The following is a 17,057-nucleotide window of genomic DNA, read 5'->3' as shown; positions in this document are numbered from 1 at the left end:
TCTAGAAAAAAGGATCACTAAAAGTTACTATCAAGGAAATCCTGGCCTGTGGGCCACTTAAACCCATGCAGAAAAAGTAGCTGAATTTGGCCATCTCTTTGTTTAAATAGGGTTTGATCTGACTTGTAAGCAACACTTCCTCTACAATTACCACCAAGCTGCAGTATGTCATGCCGAAAAATCTGTACAAATGTATTACGATGAGAAAAAAAATGGAAAAGATCACTGCTGATCTACAGTTTCATCTCAATATAGAAGCATCTTTTAAAGGCCAGATTTGCATTTCTGCTTTCTGTGAACTGGGAAAGCTTTTACTTAAAAAATCTATCCCCAAGAAAGAGTTACTAACCAGAAAGTTATCTTAATTGTGAGGTACCAACCCGGCAAATGACTGATAACCAAGGACTAGAATGCAGAAAAGATCACTTCCTCCCTCAAACAATGCAAATAAATAACTCCTTTGCTTCTTAAAGGATATCTCTCTATGAAGATTTTAATCCAGTAGGCTTAGCCTAATTTAGATTTCTGGCTCCATTCTAAAACAGTGCTAAAATAATTTCCCAAGTACAAATATTCATATTTCTCTTTAGGCAAATTTCAGATTCATTTTAGAATATATGAGTACAGTAAGTTTTGGACACATACATGCAGATTTAGATAAAGAAGACATGACCAAAATAGACAGTTGCTTGTGCCACACACAGAAATGAGGCTTATTACTTCGTAATAACCCCTATTTACAAACTCTTTTTAGATTGTACTGCTCATGAAGTTATTACAGTTGATCTGGAAAAGCACCTTTCATCTATGTGGTTTTCAGGCTTAATTTCCACAATGAATGCCAGTGAAGAACTTCAGAGTTTTGTCTTAGGTAACAGACTATCTTAAAAACTTTTCTGAAAGGCAATTAAGCTATTATTATCCCTTTCAGGAAAACTCAGGCCAAACAGAATCACAGAATCCTCATACTGAAAAAGGAGTCCAACGTATCCAAAACAATGACTTCCAATGTTGGGGGTATGCATCTCAGAAGGTACACAAGACAATCCACAGGGATACAAGAAAAAGTACCTACCTACTATAAATGTAAGTTTTAAAAAGTTGAGATTTTACATGAAATCTCTAATCTAATTTATAAAAATATCTAAAATTGTATGTAAAATCTTAACTTTTGTAACTTCTATTTTTTGCTTTATAACATAGAGAATATTAGTATAATAGCTTAATAGATATGACATATATACACACACACACATATATGCTAAATTATTTTACTGAGAGGGGCATATTAACACATAAGTTTGCAGACCACCAATTTAGAGTTCAACCTTCCTTTCAACTTTTCCTCACACTTTTTTTGAATCCATTTAGAGGTGAGAGAAGAGTGGCCATGACTTTGTCAGGCAGAAGATGGCTGATATTAACAGTTTAATTATAAGAAAGCATGCAGCCCTACAGAGAGTAGCAAAATTTAGTGGAAAGAGATGAGGTCACATAGACCTAGATTCCAAAATGGTTTTGCCACTTACTTGCCATATGACCATAGGTACTTATCCACTCTGTGACTGTTTCCTCCTCCAATATTTAAACATAAACACACACACATACCTACAACTTCATAGGGTTATTTTGAAGAATATAAATGAAGTAAGATATTAAAAACAACCAACAATTTCCTTTTCTATCCACTTTCCTCCTTGCTCCCTTATACTGAGTCAAAATACATAATGCTGCAATTTCTACCCACCAGTGTCATACTCCATATCCAGTGACAGCCATTCTTCAAGTATTTTAGACAGCATTAACAAGCCCCTCTTTTTCAACTCTTCTCACTGTATTTCAGGGGAGACTGCAGAATTACTCACCATCCTGATCCTCTGGACATACTTCAGGTTGTCACACCCTTAAAGCAACAGCAAGAACTGTACACACTCTGTCACAATATATATATTTATTCTAAATAAGATTATTCCAGTGCCACTGACATTAGCCTTGGCCAGTGAAATGTGTGTGGAAGTATACCACTTCTAGGCAGACCTTTATGAGTTCTCCTTTGGTTTCACCATCTTTCGTTCCAGTCCACCCTTGATTCTAGAGTGAAAAGAACATAAAACACAGCCACAGCCAATCTGCAGCTAGTAAGTAACATAAGCCAGACATAAACCTTACTTGTTTGCCACTGAGATTTATGGTTGCTTATAAACTGATGTATTAGTCCAAATGTAATGTGACTAAAAGAGTATTTTTATCAACAACTACCATCTACTGTTAATCTATACGCCAATGAAGAAAATGTATCTGCTCCTTTTTCAGATTTAGAAATTGATGTTCAAAGTTGTTATGTAACTGTCAAGGCCTCATACTAGGTTAAGTGGAAGCAGAACTGGAACTCAGATCTAAACATCTCCAAAGCCCATGTTCTTCTCATAATACAGGTCCATTAGCTCCCCTGATCTGGATGGTATACTTCTCTACATGCAGCTTAGCATTATATTGGATCATAGAAAACAGGAAAAGAATGACCCACTATCCCTTCATAATAACTGCTTATCATTTTTACATATTTCCTTTCAGTCACTTTTATATCAAATTGTATGGACAATTTGAACGTTCACTTCAAAAAAATCACCCTTATGACATTTTTCAATTATAATCTCTATTACCATATTTTAATTATTGCATTGTACTCTATCTATGGGATATAATGAAAATTTTAATTACTCCCTTGATTAGCTATTTAGGTTGTTTCTAATTTTTCATTATTGGAAACAATTCTGTGAACATCTTTGGGCTCATGTTTGTTTTTTGAAAGGAGGGGTAGTTATTACTTTCTTTGGATCAAGTCCCAGATGTAGCATTTCTGGATCAAAAAGTATGGAGATTTTTATGAATCTTCACACATTGCAGAAGTGATTTTCAAATGGTTGTAACATTATATATAAGACCACCAGCAATTTATGCATCTACTAATTGCACCCTACTCTGGCCTGCATGGGAGTTGTGCTAATTTAATGGATGGATCATGGTAAGTCCTCAGTAGATTAATTTGCATTAAAGAGTTTTTCCCTGTTTATTTTTGTTTGGTTTCCAAACAAAATTTTTATTTTATTTTTATTTTATTTTGTTTGGTTTAGTTAATTGTCCAATCTTGTCCTGCACCCAGTTTTATATTTGCATAGGGATTTCATATATAAGAACATTAACCCACGGAAATTTGCTGTAAATTTTTCCCCCAGTCTGCTATATTTTTTTCATTTGGCTACATTTTTGGATGATATACAAGTTAAACTTTCATGTAATCTAATCTGTCAACCGTGTCCTTTGCAAATTCTAACTGTTCCCCTTCTTGGGTTCAATCAATATATAATTGAAGTTTTTGGCTTATTGTTTCTATGTAATTATTAGTCCATCTGGAACTTATTTTAGTATGTGATATTTTTAAAAATCTAAATTTCTGTTATTCCAAATTGCTCACTGTTATACTAACACCATATGTTAAATAATCCTTCCCTTCCCTATGGATGTGTGTTTCCTTTCTCATATATTAAATCCTTATATCCAACATGTTTCATTTCTGGGCTATCATCCCATTGGTCCTTTTTATCCTGGTGCTGGCACTCTAGTTCTTAATTGTTATAGATTCATTATGTTTTAATATCTTATAGTTAGGTTTCTCTCCACCCATTCTTTTTTCAGAACTTTAACAACAACTTTAATATTTATTCACCTATATGAACTCCTGAATAGTTTTGCTATGATTTTTAAAACCTAATGGTATTTTGAGTAGAACTGCAATAAACCTACAAATTATTTTGACAGCTGGCATCTTTATATCTTTACATCTTTAACCTTGCCATCCTGGAGTATTGTACCTGTGTCCATTTATTCATATCCTGAAGGTTTTGTCATTTTCATCACATAGTTACACAGTTCCCATTAAGATTATTCTTATGCCAAATATCAATCAATAGGAGAATGAATGAATAAATACTCATATAATAAAACACTCTGCAACCAAAAAAAAAAAAGAGAGAGAGAGAAATCAGTAACACCAAAGGTGGTTTCTTTCTGAAGATCAGTAAAAGTGATATGCCTCTAGCCCAACTAATAAGAAAAAGAAGAGAGGACACAAATGACCAATATCAGGAGTAAGAGGTGACATCACTACTGATCCTCCATATATTAAAAACATATAATGAACTATTATAAACACCTTTTTTTTTAATTTTATTATGTTATGTTAGTCACCATACAATACATCATTAGTTTTTGATGTAGTGATCCACGATCCATTGTTTTCGTATAACACCCAGTGCTCCATGCAGTACGTGCCCTCCTTAATACCCATCACCGGGCTAACCAATCCCCCCTCCCCCCTCCCCTCTAAAACCCTGTTTGTTTTTTAGGTCCATAGTCTCTCATGGTTCATCTCTCCCTCCAATTCCCCCCCCCCATTTTTCCCTTCCTTCTCCTAATGTCCTCCATATTATTCCTTATGTTCCACAAATAAGTGAAACCATATGATAATTGACTTTCTCTGCTTGACTTATTTCACTTAGCATAATCTCCTCCAGTCCCATCCATGTTGATGTAAAAGTTGGCTATTCATCTTTTCTGATGGCTGAGTAATATTCCATTGTATATATGGACCACATCTTCTTTATCCATTCATCTGTTGAAGGGCATCTCGGCTCTTTCCACAGTTTGGCTATTGCGGACATTGCTGCTATGAACATTGGGGTGCATGTGGCCCTTCTTTTCACTACATCTGTGTCTTTGGGGTAAATACCCAGTAGTGCAATTGCTGGGTCATAGGGTAGCTCTATTTTTAAATTTTTGAGGAACCTCCACACTGTTTTCCAAAGTGGCTGTACCAACTTGCATTCCCACCAACAGTGTAAGAGGTACAAACACCTTTAGACCAAAAATTCTGACAACTCAAAAAACCAAATTTCTTGAAAAACAGAAACAACCAAAGTGCACTCAAGAAGAAACAGGTAACATGAATAGCCCTGTAACTAGTAAAGAAATTGAATTTGTAGTTAAATATCTTTCCTCAAAGAAAACTCTAGGCCCAGATGTCTTTCTCAGAGATAACTACCAAATATTGAAGAAAAAAAAATAGCAGTTCTACATAAATTGCTTCAAAAAACTGAATAATTCTATCAAACATTTACAAGTTCTAAACAAACTCTCCCCCAAAAAAATTAAAAAGGAGGGAATATACCTTAACTCATTCTATAAGGTCAGTATTACTCCAGTACCAAAACAAGACAAAGATATTATAAGAAAATTATCAACCATTACCTCATATAAGCATAAACACAAACATTCTTAGCATAACTTTGGCAAATCAAATCTAACTATGTATTAAAAAGGATAGTACATTATAACCAAGTAAGATTTCCTCCCAGGAATGTAGGAACCAACAACCAACATTCAAGTCACCAGATTAACTAAAAAAGAAATGCCATACTGTCATTTTAATAGATGTAGAAAATGCATTTGACAAAAATTCAACATCCATTCTGGATTAAAAAACAAACTCTTGGCAAACCAGGCATAGATATGAACTTTCTCAACCCAATAAAAAATTCTTATAAGAAACTTATAGCCAACATTATACTTAAAAGTGAAAGACCAAATACTATTCCTAAAAAACCAGAAACAAGGTAATGATAACCACTCTTATCATTTCTATTCAACAATGTACTAGACATTCTTGCCCAGGCAACAAGGCAAGAAAAAGAAAAACATCAAGACTGGAAAATAAGTGAAACTGTCCATCACAGACAATATGATGACTTACGTAGAAAATCTGACAGAATCTCCAAAAAGCTCTTAGAATAAGTGAATTCAGTGGGTTATGATGATACGCAAAAATCTGGTGTATTCTATATACTAGGAGCAAACAATTAGAAATTGGCATTTTAGGGGCGCCTGGGTGGCTCAGTCATTAAGCGTCTGCCTTCAGCTCAGGTCATGATCCCAGGGTCCTGGGATCGAGCCCCGCATCGGGCTCCCTGCTCCACAGGAAGCCTGCTTCTCCCTCTCCTACTCCCCTGCTTGTGTTCCCTCTCTCGCTGTCTCTCTCTCTCTCTCTGTCAAATAAATAAATAAATAAATAAAATCTTTAAAAAGAAATTGGCATTTTAAAAACATATTTACAATAGCATCCCCTCAGAATGAAATACTTAGGGATGAATATTACAGGGGGTACAAGACATTTAAAAATGCCAAACACTGCTCAGAGAAATTAAGAACTCAAATAAATGAAGAGATATACAGTGTTCATGGATCAGAAGGTATCAGTTGTTTCCAAACTGATCAGTAGATTCAATGTAATCCGATTAAAATCTTAGCTAGGTGTTTTGAGGAGGGGGGATAGTAATTGACAAGGTGCTTCTAAAACTCACTTGGAAATGCAAAGGACCTAGAAGAACCAAACCATTTCAAAAAAGAAGACAAAACTGAAGGGCTAACACTAGTTGATTTTAAGACATTATAAAAGTGTAGTAATTAAGACAGTGTGATGTTGGTGTCAAGACAGTATAATCTATGGAGCAGAACAGAGTCTCAAAATATACCCACATATATATGAACAACTAATTTCTGACAAAGGTACAAAGGCAATTTAGTTGAAAATGAATAGTCTTTTCAATGAATGATGCTGGAACAACTGGACGCCCATGTATGCAGAAGGAAAAATAGGAGCTTCAAATCATACAGTACACCATATGCAAACATTAATTCAAAACAGGTCATAAGTAACATCACAGAGGAAGCTCCCGGGGTTAGTCCCTCCTCTAAAACAACCACTGAGCTGGGGAAAAGTCTATCAGAATCAATGATTTCAGAACTCTGAAACCTGATCAGACACTTAACAGTAACCAAGGGATTTGTCTGATAGACAAGACTGCTAAAATTTGTTTAAAAAGTTATATGAGTAATCCAGCAACTACCCCCACCATTTCTGAGCCCCACTGTGGCCGTGGGGACCATGGCCTGAGTTCCTGGAGAGGCTGATGGGGTAATATGGACAGTAAGAACCTAGTCCTCCAAAAATTTGGGGTTATACGTTTTGTATGGTCTGGTAGTTCCCTAACGGACCACAGCAGAGGTTTCCCTTTGTTTCAAGAACTGCTCTAGCGGGCGCCTGGGTGGCTCAGTTGGTTAAGCAACTGCCTTCGGCTCAGGTCATGATCCTGGAGTCCCTGGATCGAGTCCCTCATTGGGCTCCCTGCTCGGCAGGGAGTCTGCTTCTCCCTCTCCCACTCCCCATTTGTGTTCCCTCTCTCGCTGTGTCTTTCTCTGTCAAATAAATAAAATCTTTAAAAAAAAAAAGAACTGCTCTAATTTCAGCAGCTTCCCTGTCAGCATCTACTAGAAGATTTAAAGAGATGTACAAACTTTGGTTTTTTTAGATCCAGACATCTGGAGAAAACTCTGTCAGATCATAGGCTGATTGAAGACACAATGAAACAAACAATTCACAAACCATACACAACAAGGAATATAGACTTTGCAGAAATAGTGTAGAAAAGTCACTATACAAAACAGACAGCTGCACCCCTCAACAAGTAACAAAAGCAATCACTGAAGAGGGAGAATCTGATTTCCAGAGTTAGCAAATTAAGGTACTCAAAACAATCAGTTCTCCACAAAAATTTGCAAGGATAGACAGAGTAATTGAATACAACTGAGAGCCCAGACACACACCCTCACATCTATGGTCAACTGATTTTCGACAAGTATGCTAAGAATATTAAATGGGAAAAGAAGAGTCTCTTTAACAAATGGTAGGAAAACTGGTTATCCACAGGCAATGATGTTAGACCCCTACCTTACATCATACACAAAAATTAACTCAAAATGGATCAAAGACTAAATTTAAGAGCTAAAAAGTAAAAATTTTTAGAAGGAAACAATCTTCATGACCTTGGATTTTGCAGTGGTTTCTTTAAATAGGATGTTTAAAAGTACAGGCAAAAAAATAAATAAATAAATTGGACTCCATTAAAATTAAAAATGTACATCAAAAGACATAAAAAGAGTGAAAAGACAACACACAGAATGGGAGAAAATATTAGCAATCATATACCTGATACGAGTTTAATATCTAGAATATATGAAGAATTCATTCCTACAACTCAACAACAGAAACAACCCAATTTTTAAAATGGGCAAAGAATGTGAATAGATGTTTCTAAAGAATACATACAAAAGGCCAATAGGCACATGAAAAGATGCTCAATATCTTTACATGGGAAATGCAAATTAAAACTACAATGAGATATGCACCCAGTAGAATGTCTAAATTTTAAAAATGACACAACCAAGTGTTGACAAAGATGGAGAACAACTGGGAAGCTCATTCACTGCTGGTGGAAACACTTTCAAAAATAGCTTGGCAACTACTTAAAAAGTTAAACCTACATCTGTCATATGACCCATTTATTCCATTCCTTAGCAATTTACCCAAGAAAAATATAAGCATATAACGACACAAAGGTTTGGGTCTCAATTTTTCTTTTTTTTTAAGATTTTATTTATTTTTTAGAGAGCGGGCGAGAGAGAAACAGCATGAGAGGGGAGAGGGTCAGAGGGAGAAGCAGGCTCCCCGCTGAGCCGGGAGCCCGATGTGGGACTCGATCCCAGGACCCTGGGATCATGACCTGAGCCGAAGGCAGACGCTTAACCATCTGAGCCACCCAGGCGCCTGGCTCTCAATTTTCATAGCAGGTTTGTTTTCAACAATCCAAAACTGGAAACAACCCAATGTCTATTAACAGGTGAATGACCAGTGTTACATGTATATAATCAAATACTGCCCAGCAATAAAATGGAATAAACTAATGATACACACAACAACACGGATAAGTCTTAGTTATAATCCTGAGTAAAAGAAGATCGACACCTCCTCCTAAGTATATAACCCATGATTCCATTAAAAAAAATTTTAGGAAATGCAAATTAATCTAGATGTAACATTCATAATGTGACAGAAAACACATCCAATCTAGGGGCTGGGTGAGAATAGAAGGCGTAGCAGGGAAGGATTACTAATGGGATGAGGAAACTTTGGGGAGTGATGGATATGTTCATTATTTTTATAATGATGATGAATTCACAGGAAAAATGTATTAAACTGTACATTTTAAATATGTGCAGCTTATGATATGCCAAGGATATTTCAATAAAGCTGTTTTTAAAAAATAGTGACTAAAGCAAAAGGGCGGGGGAGGCAGAGAAGGAGAGGGATGAACAAAAAAACCTGAGGAACTACCAACATTAAAGGCTCAAATCAAGGAAGAAATAGCCAGGGGCGCCTGGATGGCTCAGTTGGTTAAGCATCTACCTTCAGCTCAGGTCATGATCCCAGGGTCCTGGGATGGAGCCCCGCATTGGGCTCCCTGCTCAGCAGGGAGTCTGCTTCTCCCTCTGCCTCTCCCCCCTAGCTTGTGCTCTCTCTCTCTCTCACACTTACTCTCTTTCTCTCAAATACATAAATAAAATCTTTTTAAAAAAGGAAAGAAATAGCCAGAAATTCAAAAGAAAAGCAGGGGGAAATGGGTGTCCTTGATACGAAGGGAAGAGAATTTCACAGCAAATGTGGACAGTGTTAAATGTTCAGAGGTCAGGTAAGACGAGAGTTGAGAACTAGATTTAACAACCAGCAAGTAATAGGTGATCTCCGCTGGATGTGTTTCAGTGGAATGGGAAGAGCAAAAACCAGAGTGCAATGGGTTCAGGTGTGAATGGTTTAAGTTATGGATTGTAACATTTAAATATGAGATGTTCAATTGTTTTCGTATCTGCAACAGGAAATTATATTAATGTCTCAGGGTTTTGCATTAATTACTATACTCTTTTGAATCACTGGAACCAATCCTGAAGGTCTCCAAAGTTCTAGAATGTATAGTAATTTGAAACTTCTAAAATTTTGCTAAGACCAGAGTTCGACTGCTGGCTGTTTGGGGGATGAAGGATTATGTCTTTCAGGTAGTACATCAGCCTGTCAATGTGACCTGAATTGCTGTACACTTGTAGTCACTGAAGGTAAAACAGAAGTCACTCAGATTTTCACTTACTTTATGGTCCAATTTAGAGAAAAGATGAAATTTTCTAGTGGTGTTCATAATTAAGGATATTTACAAAGGTTATGGGGGAATATCTCTTATAAATATTAAGGGCTTACTGTACTCGTAAGAGATTTTCAACAACCTTCCCTAAGTTATAATTACTAACATTTCATCTGTAAGAAAAGTAATGCCCACAATAACCAGGATAAATTTATAATTCAAAATACACAAAATGTGCAGAGAGAAAGTTAAGGTTTTAAATTTTCATCTTTTTTTATATATTGTTCCACAGAGAGATGAACTAAAGAGAGAAAGAGGAATCACGCTGCAATTTACATAAACTCAAAACACTGGAAGGTAAAACCTAGATACATAAAATAAACAAGGTTATTGAGATTCTGATGATACAAACACTGAGCTAATCTAAGTGGCTGTACTTTCAACTGCTCTAAAAATATTCACTATTCCACCTCACCAGCAGAAAGAAAAGCTAAAAATAGTCATCTTTCTGTTATAGAATATTTCTTGCTGTCTTGGGGAAAGTGAAACTAAAGTACCTATCTACAAATGTCAGCCTTAAAATCCTTAATGAGATCTCTAGTTTTTTCAAACAAACAAAAAACCTGGACAACTATGTAATTTTTGAAAACAGAGTTGGAATGATATATTTTCAGCCATTGAGCTGCTAACTACTATTAAGACAGAAGGTTGCAGAAAATTTATTTCCTCCAATAAAGGCATATACACCGAATCATCAAAAGCCTAAGAGTACTTTGATGAACTACTTTATCTTTAAAATGGGAGGTCTCTTTAAGTAAACAATATTTAATGAAATGACAACACAATCATAAAATATTAAGAAAAAAAGGCGAGACAGAAACTTGAAATGTACAGCATAAGCAAAATTATGTGTGTGTATGCACTATTGAAAGAACAAAAGAGGCAGCAGTTTTTTTGTAACTTTATTTTTAAAAATTCTTCAGATTGCATTATGTATTGCTCTTACAATAATTTTTTTGTTTTACATATCTTGTACAAAAACCAATGTAATATCACACACACATTAAATATAGAGCTGTGAGGTTCTACTGCTAGATTTTAAGAATTTTCATGATGGCAAATACTTCACAATAAAATCTGGCTAAAGTTCTTTGTAGCACAACAAAAGTTACACATGAATTTTTCAACTCACACAGAACAAAAATTACCAATACTAAGAAACAGGAAACAATTGTAACATGCAATAATACTATTAGACTTCAGCTCCATAAAACCCTTTGATTTCATTTTATCATACCCTAACTGCAAGTTCCTAATAAACTCATTTTCAGTATGCTTGCCTGTGCGTTTCATGATTTTTTTCCTCTGGAGTTTAACTCCTATTTATTTTGTCTTTCTATTATTTTTTGATAGTTTACTGAGTTAGTAGCTGGTTTCCTGATAGACTTAATCAAATGAGCCTATAGACTCCTGGGCAACTTTAAAGCTAAAAGTATGGTAAATATTTTATCTGGCCCATCTATTCTCTCATGGCGGACAGGCCATGAGGCTATTTTAAGTCCAGTGGGTTAAGAAACGGGACTGGGTCAAATCAAGCCAGCCACCTATGAACCAAGTCTGATGATCAATGTTTAAATGTGAAAACAGAAAAAGGAAACAGACTATAATTATGAAGTTAGTGTTCTCTCTTACTTTTGCAATTTCTTTTCTCATTTCCTTCTTTTTTTTTTTTTATTAGTAATACAACCATTCCAAGTTAAGGAAAAAAATCTAAAAGTCTACTAGTTCATGATAGCAGCTAAAAAACTGTCGTATATACTCTTCCAGGCATTTTCCCATATATATATACACGTACGCACATACATATACCCATGAGTGTAAGATAGCAGTTTCCCACAGAAACTGCAATAAATAATACACTTTTCACTTCAAAATGTGTAACAAAATCTTTCCATGTCAATAAACATATCTTTGTCATCATTTTAAGTGGCTACGTGGTATTCTATTATAGAGATGTGCCATAATATAACTAATCTTATTGCTGGACATTTATATCATTTTTAATTTTTTCCTTCCACAATCAATGCCTTTCTTCTCTCTTGGATGCGTTTGTGCATGTGTGTATCTATATGATCTTTATTTCCTTAGGACATCCTCTTAGAAAAGGAATGGGTTGCAAAGATATAAATGCAGTGATCCGAAGGGGTACGTGCACCCCAATGTTTATAGCAGGAATGTCCACAATAGCCAAACTATGGAAAGAGCCAAGATGTCCATCAACAGATGAATGGATAAAGAAGATGTGGTATATATGTATAATGGAATATTATGCAGCCAACAAAAAAGGGAAATCTTGCCATTTGCAGTGACGTGGATGGAACTAGAGGGTATTATGCTAAGTGAAATATGTCAATCAGAGAAAGACAACTATCATATGACCTCACTGATATGATGAATTTGAGAAACAAGACAGATGATCACAGGGGAAGGGAGGGAAAAATGAAACAGGACGAAACCAAGAAGGGAGACAAACCATAAGAGACTCTTAATCTCAGGAAACAAACTGAGGGTTGCTGGAGTGGAGGGGGGTTGGGAGGGATGGACATTGGGGAGGGTATGTGCTATGGTGAGTGCTGTGAATTGTGTAAGACTGATGAATCACAGACCTGTACCCCTGAAACAAATAATACATTATATGTTAACAAGAAAATTAAAATAATAAAAATTTTTTTTAAAAAGGAATGGGAGGGTCAAAAGATAGACGTATTCTTAAAGCTTTTGTACAGGTGCCAAACTGCTTCCAGAAATGTTCACTTGCATAAGTGAAGTGATATATGAGAGTTCTAGATTTCCTTTGCAACACTGGGCAGTAGGTTAAAAACATCTTATTGTCTTAAATTTGCCTTTCTTTGGCTACTCTCTAAGTTGACTATTTTTTCATACCCTTACTGGCTTTCTTTGCATTGTGAATCACACTACTCTGCTGTGTTAGTCATCTTTTCATTTTCTCTCTTGATGCGTCAAAACTGAGAAATGACCAGTGCTTTTAGTGACATTACAGTCACTGATGACCTAGATAAGAGCAGTTTCTTTAGCATGGGGTAGGTGCAAACCTACTTGGAAACAGTTCACGAAAGAAAAGGAGAAAAGAAATAGGAGACCGTAAACTGAGACACCCCTGGCAAGGAATTCTGTGATGAAGGAAAAGAAAACGGGGGTATAGCTGGAAGGAAATTAGGAGAAAAGTAGTTTAAGAGGGAAAGTTAGCCTAAAGTTGTATATTAATGGGAATGATCTAGTAAAGAGGCAAAAAGTTGATGATGCACAAAGTGTTAAGGACTGGACTGGGCCCAGAGACTTCATCCAGGGTCCCAGAAAAAAAAACAACGTAGATATGGGCAGAGATGCAGGTAGGTGGGTATAAGGTACTTACGATGGTGGGAACTTATAAAAGTTAACTTCTGGTTGGTCCCATCTTCTCAGTGAAGGAGAAATAAAAAGGAAATGTATCAGCAAAGAGAGTAGAAGAATAGTTGTTTGTGAATGAATAAGTATGAAATGGTCATTTAGCAGAGTGGGAAAGTATGGACTAGGGTAACACTGTCTGATGGCTGAGTAGGACATCCACACACATGATTTTCAACACCCTTTCACATATAAAGATATGTAATATGGTCAGATATTGTAAACAGTTTCCCTTGGTTTACTTATTGTGCCATTTAATGTAATAAAGTTTTGGGGTTTTTTGTTTTGGTTTGGTTTTTGGTTTTTTTGAGTCTGCACCATGAAATCATGTTTTCTTCCATTAGGAAAATTCTTTCTTTACCCCAATATTATTTAAGTATTATTTATGTACTTTATGCATTCATTTAAATGCAACCTATATTTCCCTCTGACATTGTTTTAGTTTCATCTCCAAGCATTTATTTATTTAAAGATTTTATTTATTTGACAGAGACACGGCGAGAGAGGGAACACAAGCAGGGGTAGCGGGAGAGGGAGAAACAGGCTTCCCGCTGAACAGGGAGTCCGATGCGGGGCTCGATCCCAGGACCCTGGGATCATGACCTGAGCCGAAGGCAGACGCTTAACGACTGAGCCACCCAGGCACCCCTCATCTCTAAGCATTTAAATCTTTAAGCCATTTTGACATTATTCTGGTAAGTTGCAAGGTAGGAATCTTACTTTTTAATGGTTAATTAGGAACTCCTGAACAATTTAGTATCTAATTCATGCTACTAATTTGAAATTTCACTTTCATGTTATTTTTAAATTGTATTCCTACTACATTAACTGCTTATTCAGGCACCAGCTTCACAGTTTCAACTACTGTGCCTTTGCCACATATAAAGACTGTATATTCTATATGTGGTATGGTGTATAGCCCTTTGTCAGAAATCCTCTATTCTTATTTTTCTTTCTCAATTATACTGGACATTTTAGTCATGGTACCTACACCACATCCAACTTTCCCTTCTAACTGAATCTTCCCAGCTCACATATCCCACCAGGAAAGCAGCTCTAGGCTGTTTTCTGCACTGAACATTCATAGGACCAGGGAGCATAATTTTTCTAGGGGTGGACTACGCACTGACTTCTGGGCAACTCACAAAATGACTGGGCTTGAAGGAATCCATCCATTATCAACATATTAACTAAAATCAATTCAAAGTAGCTTCTTCCAGCATTTGGAGGGTGGAACATGCAGGGTCTCTGAGAGCTCTTTGTAGCCAGAGGAAAACAAAACAGATGCTTAGAGAGATACAGAGGTGCCATAGAGGGAAAGAAGGCATGTAACCAGACAGAGAAAGTACATGATCATAACTTTCTGATTCCGGTTTTAATTCCTATATATCCTTACATTAAACTTTTCTTAGGTAACATGAGGTATTATTACCCTTCCTTGAAATCAAAAAAGCCTATAACACAAAGGAATTTTAGAATCATCTGATAAAGCTCTCTTCCTCTTCCTTTCACCTCCCTATTAAGTTGGATTTTTAATGACATCTATACGAAATTACTAAGAATAGACATCTTTCAAAGGACTGTCTTTCTATATATTAAGATCTTTAAGGGTCTATAAACTTTTTTTTCTTCAAGTAAGTCCTGTACATTTGAGGAGTATTCTTTTGTATTTTTTTTTTATTGTTCCATGAGCTTTTCCTTCAATTTTATAACCAGTTCTTAGTAAGCATATCAATATTTCTCATAGTGTGGCCCATAAGAATACACTTTGAGATGTTCTAAAAGGGTTCTGAAAAGGGAAAGATGCCCTATAAAGGGAAAGGATTCCACATTCAAAGAATTTTGGGAAGCTGTTGCATAAAACATCTTCCACTTAGAGATTCACAGAGCACATGATCATATTTAAAGCCCTGAGAAATTCCACAGTAACAAAATTACTTAAATTTAAGTTTCCAAACTTAATGGGACATGGCCAAAGAACACCTACTGACATCCCATGGAACCAGTATCCAAGGATCACATTTTGCATAACTGTGGTATATAAGCTAATAGACATTTCTTGTATACTTATTCAGGGGCACCTTCTATTCCCCCAATAGACATTTTTGTTTGTGGCTTTACTTCCAGTCTCAGAATGGAGCATATAACCAAAGTCTAGGTCAAAAAGTACGTTACATTCCCCTGCCAGGATTGGTTGATCAAGGGCTGGACGTGACATTTAAAATAATTCAATCATAATGAACCTCAGGACTTCCCCTGGAAATGCTGAGACAAAGACTTTTCCTCTTTTCAGGTAGATGGGAATCTGAAAGGAACTACTGGGAACTACATAAGTGCCTAAAAAAATGGGACCAACATCAAGGAAGTAAAGCCATGAAATGGAGAACATGAACCTGACTGTTACACATTCATTCAACAAATACTTATTGAGCACCTAGTATGTTTTAAGATACTATTCTAGGGTGCCTGAAATAATCAATGAACAAGAGACTTCTACCCTTATCGCACTTACATTCTGATGGGCAAAGAGAGTGCCCAGCTGGCTCAGTGGGTAAAGTATGAGACTCCTCATTTCTAATGGGCAAAGAAAGATAAATAATATGAAATAAAAGTATATTAGAAGGTGAGAAACATTATGGAAATAAGGCAGGGTAATGGGGATTGGAAGGAATGAGGTGCAATTTTAAATAGGGAGTCTAGGTAAGTCTCATTAAAAATAGTAATACTTTGATTTGAGGAAGGTGAAGGAGATAGCCATGTGAGTATCTGTGGGAACAGTATTGCAGGTAAAGAAAATACCCATACCGCGGCACCTGGGTGGCTCAGTCGGTTAAGCATCTGCCTTCGGCTCAGGTCATGATCTCAGGGTCCTGGGATCGAGTCCCGCATCAGGCTCCTGGCTCAGTGGGGAGTCTGCTTCTCCCTCTCCCTCTCCCCTTCTCTCCACTCATCCTCTCTCTGTCTCTCTCTCTCAAATAAATAAAATCTTAAAAAAAAAAAAAGAAAAAAAAGAAAATACCCATACCAAGGCTCTAAGACAAGAGCATACCATGTATCTGAGCAACAGCAAGAAAGCCAGTGTAGTTAGAGTCCAGTTAACAAAGAGAATACTAACAGATGATGATATTAGGTAACAAAGAGAAGGCTAGATCATAAGGATTTGGGATTTTACTGAGTCCCATGGGAGGCCACAGAGTTTTAAACAGAGAAGTAACATGATTAGTTCACATTTAAAAGTATGACTCTGGCTTCTAAGTTGAGGATATTGTAAAGGGGGCAATGGTAGAAGTAGGGAGATCCAGGTGAGAGACGATGATGGCTCAGTTTAGGGCAGTAGCAGCGAAGGTAATGAGAAATGGTAAAATTCTGGATATATTTTAAAGGTAGACCCAGCAGAACTTCCCAACTAATTAGACTGGGACATAATAAAAGAGAAAAATCCAGGATGACTCTAATGATTTCAGTCTGAGCAACTAGAAGGATGAAGATTCTGTTTGGGACAAAAGAGAA

At 36.3% G+C, this 17,057-nt stretch overlaps 1 protein-coding gene across 1 annotated transcript in view; it reads right to left on the bottom strand.

Moving 5' to 3' along the window:
• PIAS1 (protein inhibitor of activated STAT 1) overlaps window positions 1-17,057 on the bottom strand; it is a 117,196-nt gene that overhangs the window by 40,829 nt on the left and 59,310 nt on the right. The window lies entirely within an intron of this gene.

Source organism: Neomonachus schauinslandi, chromosome 9, assembly GCF_002201575.2.
Source record: "Neomonachus schauinslandi chromosome 9, ASM220157v2, whole genome shotgun sequence".
NCBI lineage: Eukaryota > Metazoa > Chordata > Mammalia > Carnivora > Phocidae > Neomonachus > Neomonachus schauinslandi.
Note: the sequence above shows the minus strand (reverse complement) of the source record. Positions and strands in the feature narration are given on the sequence as shown.